The 9,210-nt window shown below is 38.7% G+C and overlaps 1 long non-coding RNA gene across 2 annotated transcripts; it reads right to left on the bottom strand.

Moving 5' to 3' along the window:
• Window positions 1-247: 247 nt before the first annotated feature.
• Window positions 248-6,614, bottom strand: LOC121237848. 2 transcript variants are annotated; one of them, XR_005935000.1, is made up of 4 exons: window positions 6,563-6,613; window positions 6,416-6,473; window positions 6,164-6,327; window positions 248-446 (listed from the first exon to the last, which is right to left on the bottom strand). It is a non-coding gene; the product is annotated as an uncharacterized LOC121237848 (long non-coding RNA). The 2 variants fall into 2 exon arrangements; XR_005935001.1 differs by lacking the exon at window positions 6,164-6,327 and having other exon boundaries at window positions 6,563-6,614.
• Window positions 6,615-9,210: the final 2,596 nt, after the last annotated feature.

The following is a 9,210-nucleotide window of genomic DNA, read 5'->3' as shown; positions in this document are numbered from 1 at the left end:
GATTGACAGAAACATATTATGAACATAATTTTTAATGTATAAACGATGCTTCCATATATAAGGTCCAAATAAAGCAAAAGGAAATTTTCCATTGAATGTATTGTCCGACCCCTCTCTTCCATTCTTGATTTCGTGGCACAAAAGCAAAGGTACACTTTAGGAATCACACTCATGTACTCCCAATTCATGAGGAATCACAATACAGGGTTTCCACAACCCAACCATACACAAATCTGAATGCCTACAAACCATTTAGATTATATAAACATCAGAAACGCCTCTGAACTAAACAGCAAAAATACTTGATTTTCCTTTGAAATCCCACATCAACTCACATTGCCATTTCCGAGCTTTCTCCAGCACAACGGCTTCAACTCCTCCAAGCTCCCAATCTCCGACATAGAGATGATAGCCTTACAGTCCGTGGAGTACACTTCATGCGGCACCTAAAAATAAATGGAAACAAAGTTTTGTAATGGTTCTAAATATATGGTGTTGTATTGCGGAATGAATATGGAAAAATGGACATGTTGTCAATGGGAAGGGGGATGAATGCAAATACTGTGTTTGTGAAAATGACAAAGAAAGTTTTTGGAAATAGAAATGATATTAGAGTTCTTTCAAGGGAATCCCTTAACCTCCTAGCAAGAGTCCAAATTCATGAAAAAATACAGTCTACCCTCTGACACTGCAGTGCCTTCCTCATATCCACGTAGGGATACAACATAAGCAAATAACATAAAGACACGTGTAAATGAAAATAACCAAATTTAGAATGAAATAACAACAAAGAAAGAAATAAAGACTTCTGGAATCTTTAGAACCCAGGATGAAATGGTGCACTTTTGATATCCTCCAGCTATGCGTTTTGAGTCCCTGACTCCTTGCTCAACGCTGAGTTTTGATATTCTTTAGCTATGCGTTTTGAGTTGCTTCTTGAGTCTACGTACCGAATCTTCAGTTCTAGAGTTCAATTCCTTCTGGCGTCCACTTCTCTTCTTCTCCCTTATGAACCCTAACCCTCTGCCTCTCTCCTCCTTGCCATCACAGAGGACCATAACAAACCTCCCCTGTTAAAGAACCTTCCCCACAAGGTTCAGGTAGAGCTCCTTCAACCTCCAAAGTGGTTCCCAGCTATTATTCTCTGAGGAAGCCCCGATCCACTTAACCAAAACCTCCGTGAAGGCCCTATCTCCTTGTCGTTTTGATGATGGCCTCTGGTTCTAGTTGAATCTCCCTATCAGTGTTGACAGGAGAGAGTGTAGGGAATGGACCGATATGGCTTTCGAGCTTGCATTTCATACATGAAACATGAAAGATCGGGTGGATCCTTGATGTTCGTGGAAGATCAAGCTTGTAGGCAACCCTTCTAATTCGTTGGACTACCTGAAATGGCCCGTAAAATCATGGGGAGAGTTTGAGGTTGTGCCTTGCTGAAAGTGAGTTCTGTCTATAGGGCTGTAGACGAAGGTAAACCCAGTCTCCCTCCATAAATTCTTGTTTTGTTCTTCTCCTGTCAGCATAAAGTTTCATCCTTTGTTGTGATGCTTCCAAATTTTGCTTAAGTAATGTATTGATCTGATCTCTTGTGCGTAACTATTTATCAACTGCATCATTGATGGTTGTGCCTGGTATATATGAACTAAGTTTTGGGGTAAAATACCCATATAGAGCCTCAAATGGGGAAATCCTGGTCGAAATGTGGTATGAGGTGTTATACCACCATTTGGCCAGTGGTAGCCACTGCACCCAGTGCTTAGGTTTAGCTCTTGCATAGCAACGTAGGTACCCTTTGAGTGCTTTATTGAGTGCCTCAGTCTACCATCAGTTTCTCGATGGTAGGTTGAACTGTAATGCAGTGTAGATCCATGCAACTCAAATAAGGCCTTCCAGAAAGTGCTTAGAAAAATGGGGTCACGGTTAAAAAGCATAATCTTAGGAAGATCATGTAATTTAAACACTTCTTTGAGAAATAATTGGGCCACACCAGCAGTTGTGTATGGGTGTGCCAAGGTCATAAAATGGCCATATTTTGTTAATCGATCAACAACCACTAAGATTACACTGACCCTTTGGGATTTAGGCAGTCCTTCAATAAAGTCTAATGAGATCGCTTCTCATGCTTGTGTTTGAATGGGAAGAGGTTGAAGAAGACTAGGGGGCACAATGTGTTCTGCTTTATTCATCTGGCATATATCACAGTCACGTACTAACTATTTGATGTCCTTTTTCATTCCACGCCAAAAAAAAAAATCCCTTTTTGCTCTCTGGTATGTTTTCAAATACCCAGAGTGACCAGCTTGAGGATCAGAGTGGATAAAATTTAGGACCTTAGCCTTGAATGAGGATTGCAGATCAATGACCAATCTACCCTTCTTCAAGATCAAACCCTGCCTTAGAACATATCCTTTAGTCCCTTACTGACTTGTAGTTAGCTGTTGTAAGATCTCACTCAACTTAGGTGATGCTGCATATGTTGTCTTGAGTTCCTCTATCCAATCTGGTGTGGGGAATGTGATAAGGCCCAAAAACCCATTGGACTTCAATTTTGGTTCATGCCTCCTCGAAAGGGCATCAGCCACTTTATTTTCTTTGCCCTGTTTATATTGGATAGAAAAGTCATACCCCATTTGTTTCGTGATCCATTTTTGTTGTTTAACTGTGCCCACCTTTTTCTCAAGCAAGTTACGTGATTGCTGGTTTGGTTTCACAATAAAAGCCTGGCCCAATAAATATGGCCTCTATTTGTGGACTGCTATGACAAGAGCCAGTAGTTCTGATCTCTTGTGTAGAAAGGTCAAGAGCCTTCCCCTTTAATGCCTTGCTTAAGAAGGCAATAGGCTATCCTTATTGCATCAACACTGCCCCAACTCCACATCCACTTGCATTGCACTCAATGGTGAAGTTTTGTATAAAATCAGGCAACCTTAAAACTGGTGGTTTTGAAACTACAGCTTTAAGCACCAAAAATGCCTTATTAGCCCTGCCATCCCAATTGAAAGAATTTTTCTTTAGTAGACTCATGAGTGGGGCTGCTATAATGCCATAACCCTTAATAAACTTCCTATAATAGCCTGCCAAGCCTAGGAAGCCCCTCAAGCTTTTAGTGTTAATTAGAGTGGGTCATTCAATCATTGCTTCTACCTTATTTGGATCATCCTTAACACCCTGCCCCAACACAATATGACCCAAATAATCGACCTCATGCACCCCAAATTGACACTTAGACAGCTTATCAAACAAACAATGCACATATAGGGTTTGTAGAACCTATTGTAAATGCCCAATATGTTGCTCCATGGTGCTGCTGTACACCAAAATGTCTTCAAAAAATACTAAGACATACCTCATTAGATAAGGCCTAAAAATATGTTCATTAGCCCTTGAAAGGTGGAGGGGGCATTGGTAAGCGCAAAGGGCATTACCAAGAACTCATAGTGGTCCTCATGAGTTCGGAAGGCCGTTTTAGGAATATCCTTGGGTACTACATGAATTTGGTGATGTTCGGACCTAAGGTCTAGCTTGGAGAATATTGTTGCTCCATGTAATTCATCTAGTAATTCGTCAATCACTGGTATGGGGAACTTGTCCTTAATTGTTTCCTTGTTTAAGGCCCGATAATCGACACATAAGTGCCAACTCCCACAGCACATGGACTTGAGCTTGGCCTAACAACCCCTGTTTTAAGAAGATCTGCCACTATTTTTTCCATCTCTGTTTTCTGGTAGTAAGGATATCGATAAGGCCTTCTAGAGATAAGGCTTGTGCCTTCCCACAACACAATTCTATAGTCGTGAGACCTCACAGGTGGCAACCCAGTTGGCTCCTCAAAAACATGTTGAAAAGCTGTTAAGACTTTTTTATTTCGGCACTCTGCACCTCACTAGTCACTAGTGCAGGTTGGGCATTCAATTGTAAGATAAGGCCTTTTCCCTTGCAAAGAGAATTTATAAACAGTTTGTGGCAATCACCAAAGGAGGTTGCTTCCAATTTAAGGCCCTTCAGCTCCATTGTTTTTCTGCACCATTGAAACTACATGTACAATGCAGAAAAATTCCAAACAATTGACCCAAGGGATTCCAACCACTGAATCCCTAATACAACATCACAGCCCGCTAAGGGTAACACAAAATAAGAAGGTTTAAAACAAGCCCCTTGGATCTTAATGACCACCTCACTATAAGATCCCAAAGTTTTGACAATATCACCATTTGCTACATGCAGTTTCAGATGCACATCCCCATTCACTTTCAACTGAGTTCTTTTAATTATAGCTGGGCCCAGGAAGTTGTGAGTACTTCCTGAATCCACTAAAATAATCACTGATACAACAACTATATTTCTAAGTAATCTCATAGTTTTGGAGCAAGGGGTACTTGTTAGGGCATTAAGTGAAATGACAGGTCCTTCAGCTGGTGTTGTTGGTGAAGCTGTCTCACCCAAATCTATTGTGTCATAGAATACCTCCTCTCCTTTGTCCTGGCAAATCTGGTCAGTGGCTTGTAAGAAGTAAATCTTTGGGGCTTTACACACATGATTTGGATTCCATTTTTCATCACAATGGTAACATAAACTACGCTTCCTTTTTTCATCCATTTGGCTAGAGGAAATCTTCCATATGGGGGTAGGGGGTCTTGGAGTGTGTGTTGTAGTAGCATTGGGAACTGACCACTGACTTCCAGTGGTATTTTGTTGGCTGTTTTGATCTCCCCATGGTTTGACAGATTTTTTTTGTACTAACACAATATTCCTCTTGTATTTTTGCTAGGCCATATGCTACGTTTAGGCTCACTGGATTCAATAAGTGAAGAGGAAGACGGATCTCACCTTTGAGTTCGCTTAGGAAGCAGCTCAACTTATGGGTTTCGGACAGTCCTTTGAGTCGGTTTGAGAGAGCCTCAAACTAACCCTTGTAAACAGCCACGATGGACGTCTATTTCAGCCTGCTGAGAGCTTCCATCGAGTCATAGTACGCTGTGGGGCCAAAACGCTATTGCAGGGCTTGAGAAAAAGTCTGCCAGCATGTAAATTGTCTTGTTTCAATTGCATCCTAGTACCAAATGAGGGCCTCGCCCTCCATCCATGTGATAAGAGGCCATCAACAATCGCTGCGTAGGAGGTGTTTGATAGCATGTAAAGTAATGAGACACCTTGAAGAGCTAAGCTGCTGGGTCTTCTCCACTGAAGTGACGAAAGTCTAGTTTGACCCCCCTGGATCCTTGCCTACGGTGTTCATTTTCATGCTCTCCTTCAACTTGTTGTTCATGTTGATGCTCCTGGGTTTGGTTAGCTAGGATTATTCTCATCATGTTTGTCATTTGGTGCATTTGCTCTTGTAGATCTTGGATTGCTTGTTCATGATGAACTAGAATTTTTTCTTCTTGTTGTTTGGTTCTTGGATTTTCAGCCATTAGGAACGTAGGGCTCTAGATACCACTTGTAATGGTTCTGAATATATGGTGTTGTATTGCGGAATGAATATGAAAAAATGGATGTGTTGTCAATGGAAATGGGGATGAATACAAATATTGTGTTTGTGAAAATGACAAAGAAAGTTTCTTGAAATAGAAATGATATTAGGGTTCTTTTGAGGGAATCCCTTAACCTCCTAGCAAGAGTCCAAATTCATGAAAAAATACAGTCTACCCTCTGACACTGCAGTGCCTTCCTTCATATCCACGCAGGGATACAACATAAGCAAATAACATAAAGACACGTGTAAAGGAAAATAACTAACTTCGGAATGAAATAACAACAAAGAAAGAAATAAAGACTTCTAGAATCTTCAACACCCAGGATGAAACAATATACTTTTGATATCCTTCATCTATGCATTTTGAGTCCTTGACTCCTTGCTTGACGCTGCGTTTTGATATTCTTCAGCTATGCGTTTTGAGTTGCTTCTTGAGTCTAAGTACCAAATCTTTAGTTCTCGAGTTCACTTCCTTCTGGCTTCCACTTCTCTTCTTCTCCCTTACAAACCCTAACCCTCTGCCCGTCTCCTCCTTGCCATCACAGAGGACCGTAAAATGTTTTTCCTTTACTTCATTTATTTTCTCAACAAGCAAGCAAATCTTTAAATTGAAAGAATTTTCAAATCACAAATCTGATTTTCCTCGAACTCTAAAGTTAAACAAAAACTCTAACACAAAATTCCACATACCTTCCACTATATGGATCCAAAAAATTCCCACCTCATCACATCCCAAAATCAAAGAAATGGTGGCAAAGAAGAAGAAAAACTTCAATGGAAAAGGGAGTAAATGTCATGAAAAAGATTAAGCTTGGTTTCTCAACCACTGCATTTTAACTCTACTTTTTCGCACTCTAAAACAAGAGGAAAAAACTCAAGCAAAAGTCAAATCATGCTAATTAGAACACATGTACAACGTAGTGAGAAAATAAGTATACGCACCATCAACTTTGTACGCTGGACATCAATTATTGATGCTTCAGAATTACATGCAGTCCACCTTGTAGAGGAAAAGGGGTGGGTTCATTACATACAAAGGATTGATTACAAACTGTTTGAAAACAATAGATGTGCACAATGGACATTCACATGAACTGTTTCAAGGAATGAAGTCGACGTCGAAGGCATGGGTGTCACTCCATCTTTCTCTTCCCCCCCCCCCCCCCCCCCCATCACACTAAAACTGAGAATGCCAATTAGAGGAGTGGTCATTGGAAAAAGTATTTGCTTAATGTAAATTGTAATACAGCATGTCATTTGAACCTAGTCTAAAATCAAACACCAACAAAGAAAGAAAACTATTTCCTCACTAAATCCCAACTAGATTATATTTATGCTACTAAGATTTGGATTTCGGATTGAGCTATGGAATCATCCTAACTAGATTGTATTAAAAGCAAACAGCAGTCAGAAGTATTGAATTGGCAAAATCAATGTCACTACATCCAAAAAAAGTTATCAAGCATCTTCACTTTATTCAACAAACAAAAGAAAAAATTTATTCATGAAAGCCTATAAAAAAAAGTTATCAAGCATCCAAAAAAATTCCTCAAGTATCAAAGATTGATACAAAAACCCATGGAATTTCAGCAAACAAATTCAGCAAACAAAAGAAAAAAAGTTCATGGAATTTAGTAGAATTGAAATGCTATTCTATCCATGGAAATCAATCTCCTACACACAATAAGCATTTAGCTTCATATAAGTCAATGCTATATGTCAAGGAAAAGAATCTTGCATCATCATCAGGATCAATATCAGTGGTTGAAAGTAAAGAGACCATCAACAACACCAACAGATGATCAATTCCATTCAAGAATGGTCTAGAATAAGTTATGCAAGTCTGTTAGAATATTCCATTTACAGTTGTCCATCATTGGTTGGATGAGCTAGTTATTTTGTATCTGTCTATATAAAGTTGTAAAGGCACAATAGTCATGTATGAAAGAATCATGTGAATATCAAATACTCTTAGTGGCATTCTGACAAACACCTTCTCTGCATCTTTGCTTTACTTGCTTCAACACTATAATGAAGTAAAACAGTTCTGATGGCCATCAAGATGGACCTAGTCTTAAAGATCTTTTGCAAGTTCCAAATAGGCCAATTACAAGATCAAGAGCCAAGAAGATCAAGGAAGTAATGCAAGGATTGGTTCAATCCACTTCGAATGAAGCTAGCAAGAGCCCAACACTCAAGATGGGCTTGAAAGAAGGAGAACCAGTTTTGATCCACTTAACAAAAGCTGTGGAAGACATGACTTAGAGTTATTGTTTAGGCCTATTGTTATTAAAGGCTTTCAATTTGTTCAAATCATTTAAAAGATCTATTTTATTAGTTATAGGAATTAGTCTAGAATAATAGGACTTGAGGATGCTTGGTCCACATATGTTTTATTTTGTTGAACTAGGGTTTCAAGAGTTACTGTAGCCGTGACACTATTCATCCAGGGGCATTTTGGGTAAAATGGACCTTATTTTGGCCTAGGGTTAATTGGGGTTTAGGTATTTATATACCTTGTAGCCATCCAACACAAGCTCTTTAGACAATAATGAATTTTCATTGTGAGTTGAGTTTACTCCTCTTATTATTGATTGAATTTTTGAACTTATCAAAGGTAAATCACAACCCTTGTAGCGTTCCTCCTTGTAATCAGAGTTCTTGGAACAGGTTATTTAACGGGTCTAGATTTTAATATAATCTAGGTTCTTGAAACGAGTTCTCAACGAGTTTAGATTCTCCATCCATTGACTTATTTTTGGCTTTCTTGGGTGAGTTTTCAAATTGATTGTGGGTTCAAGAAATTTCATTCCCATTGGTTCATATCATTTGATATTCAGAGCAAGGTTTCCAATCAGTTAATTCTAGGGCTTCATTGTTCTAGGGTTGCCAAAAAAAAAAAAAAGTAAGCTGTCGAAATTCTTAGGATTTTTGATTTGGCTGAAATTTGCATTACCTAAAGTTTCAAAATTCTTGGGTTTCAAAAAATTTAAAGATTTTTTTTTCACATCATTTTTTAACACTTTTAAATATTTTTAAAAAAAGAAAAGAATTCACAATATTATTAAATAATATTTTCTTACTCACTAAGTCAAAAAAAAACTAAAAAAGTTAAAACAAACCAAACGGGCAAAAAAAAGGAGAACCCAAAATGGGCTCCCTAGCATTTTTCATGCACAAATTAGGATGGATGATACAGAGCAATGGAGAGAGAATATTTTTCATATTAGATGTCACATTAACAACAAGGTATGTAGTATGATCATTGATGGGAGGAGTTGTATTAATTTGGCTAGCACTACTTTATTTGAGAAATTGAGTTTACCTACCTTGAAGCGCCCTAAACTATACTAGTTGCAGTGCTGAGCGATTGTGGGGAGGTTAGGGTAAATAAGCAAGTGTTAGTTTTTTTTTTCAATTGGGAAATACTAGGATGTAGTGTTTTGTGATGTAGTTTCTATGCATACTAGCCACATTTTGTTGGGGAAGCCGTGGAAGTATGATAGGAAAGTGGTCCATGATTGGGTAAGGAACATTTATAGTTTTGAAAAGGATGGAAAAATAATCAAACTTGCTTCTTTAACTCCAACACAGGTCAACCAGAGCTGAAAAGTGAGATTGATAAAAAAAAAGGAGTAAAAGTGAGTATGAGATTGAGGAAAAAAGAAATAGTGAGACCAAAAGGGGAAGAGAGAGAGAGAGAGAGAAATAGGAGAGACAAAAGATGAGGCTGAGGC

This window comes from Juglans microcarpa x Juglans regia, chromosome 6S, assembly GCF_004785595.1.
Source record: "Juglans microcarpa x Juglans regia isolate MS1-56 chromosome 6S, Jm3101_v1.0, whole genome shotgun sequence".
Classification (NCBI taxonomy): domain Eukaryota; kingdom Viridiplantae; phylum Streptophyta; class Magnoliopsida; order Fagales; family Juglandaceae; genus Juglans; species Juglans microcarpa x Juglans regia.
Note: the sequence above shows the minus strand (reverse complement) of the source record. Positions and strands in the feature narration are given on the sequence as shown.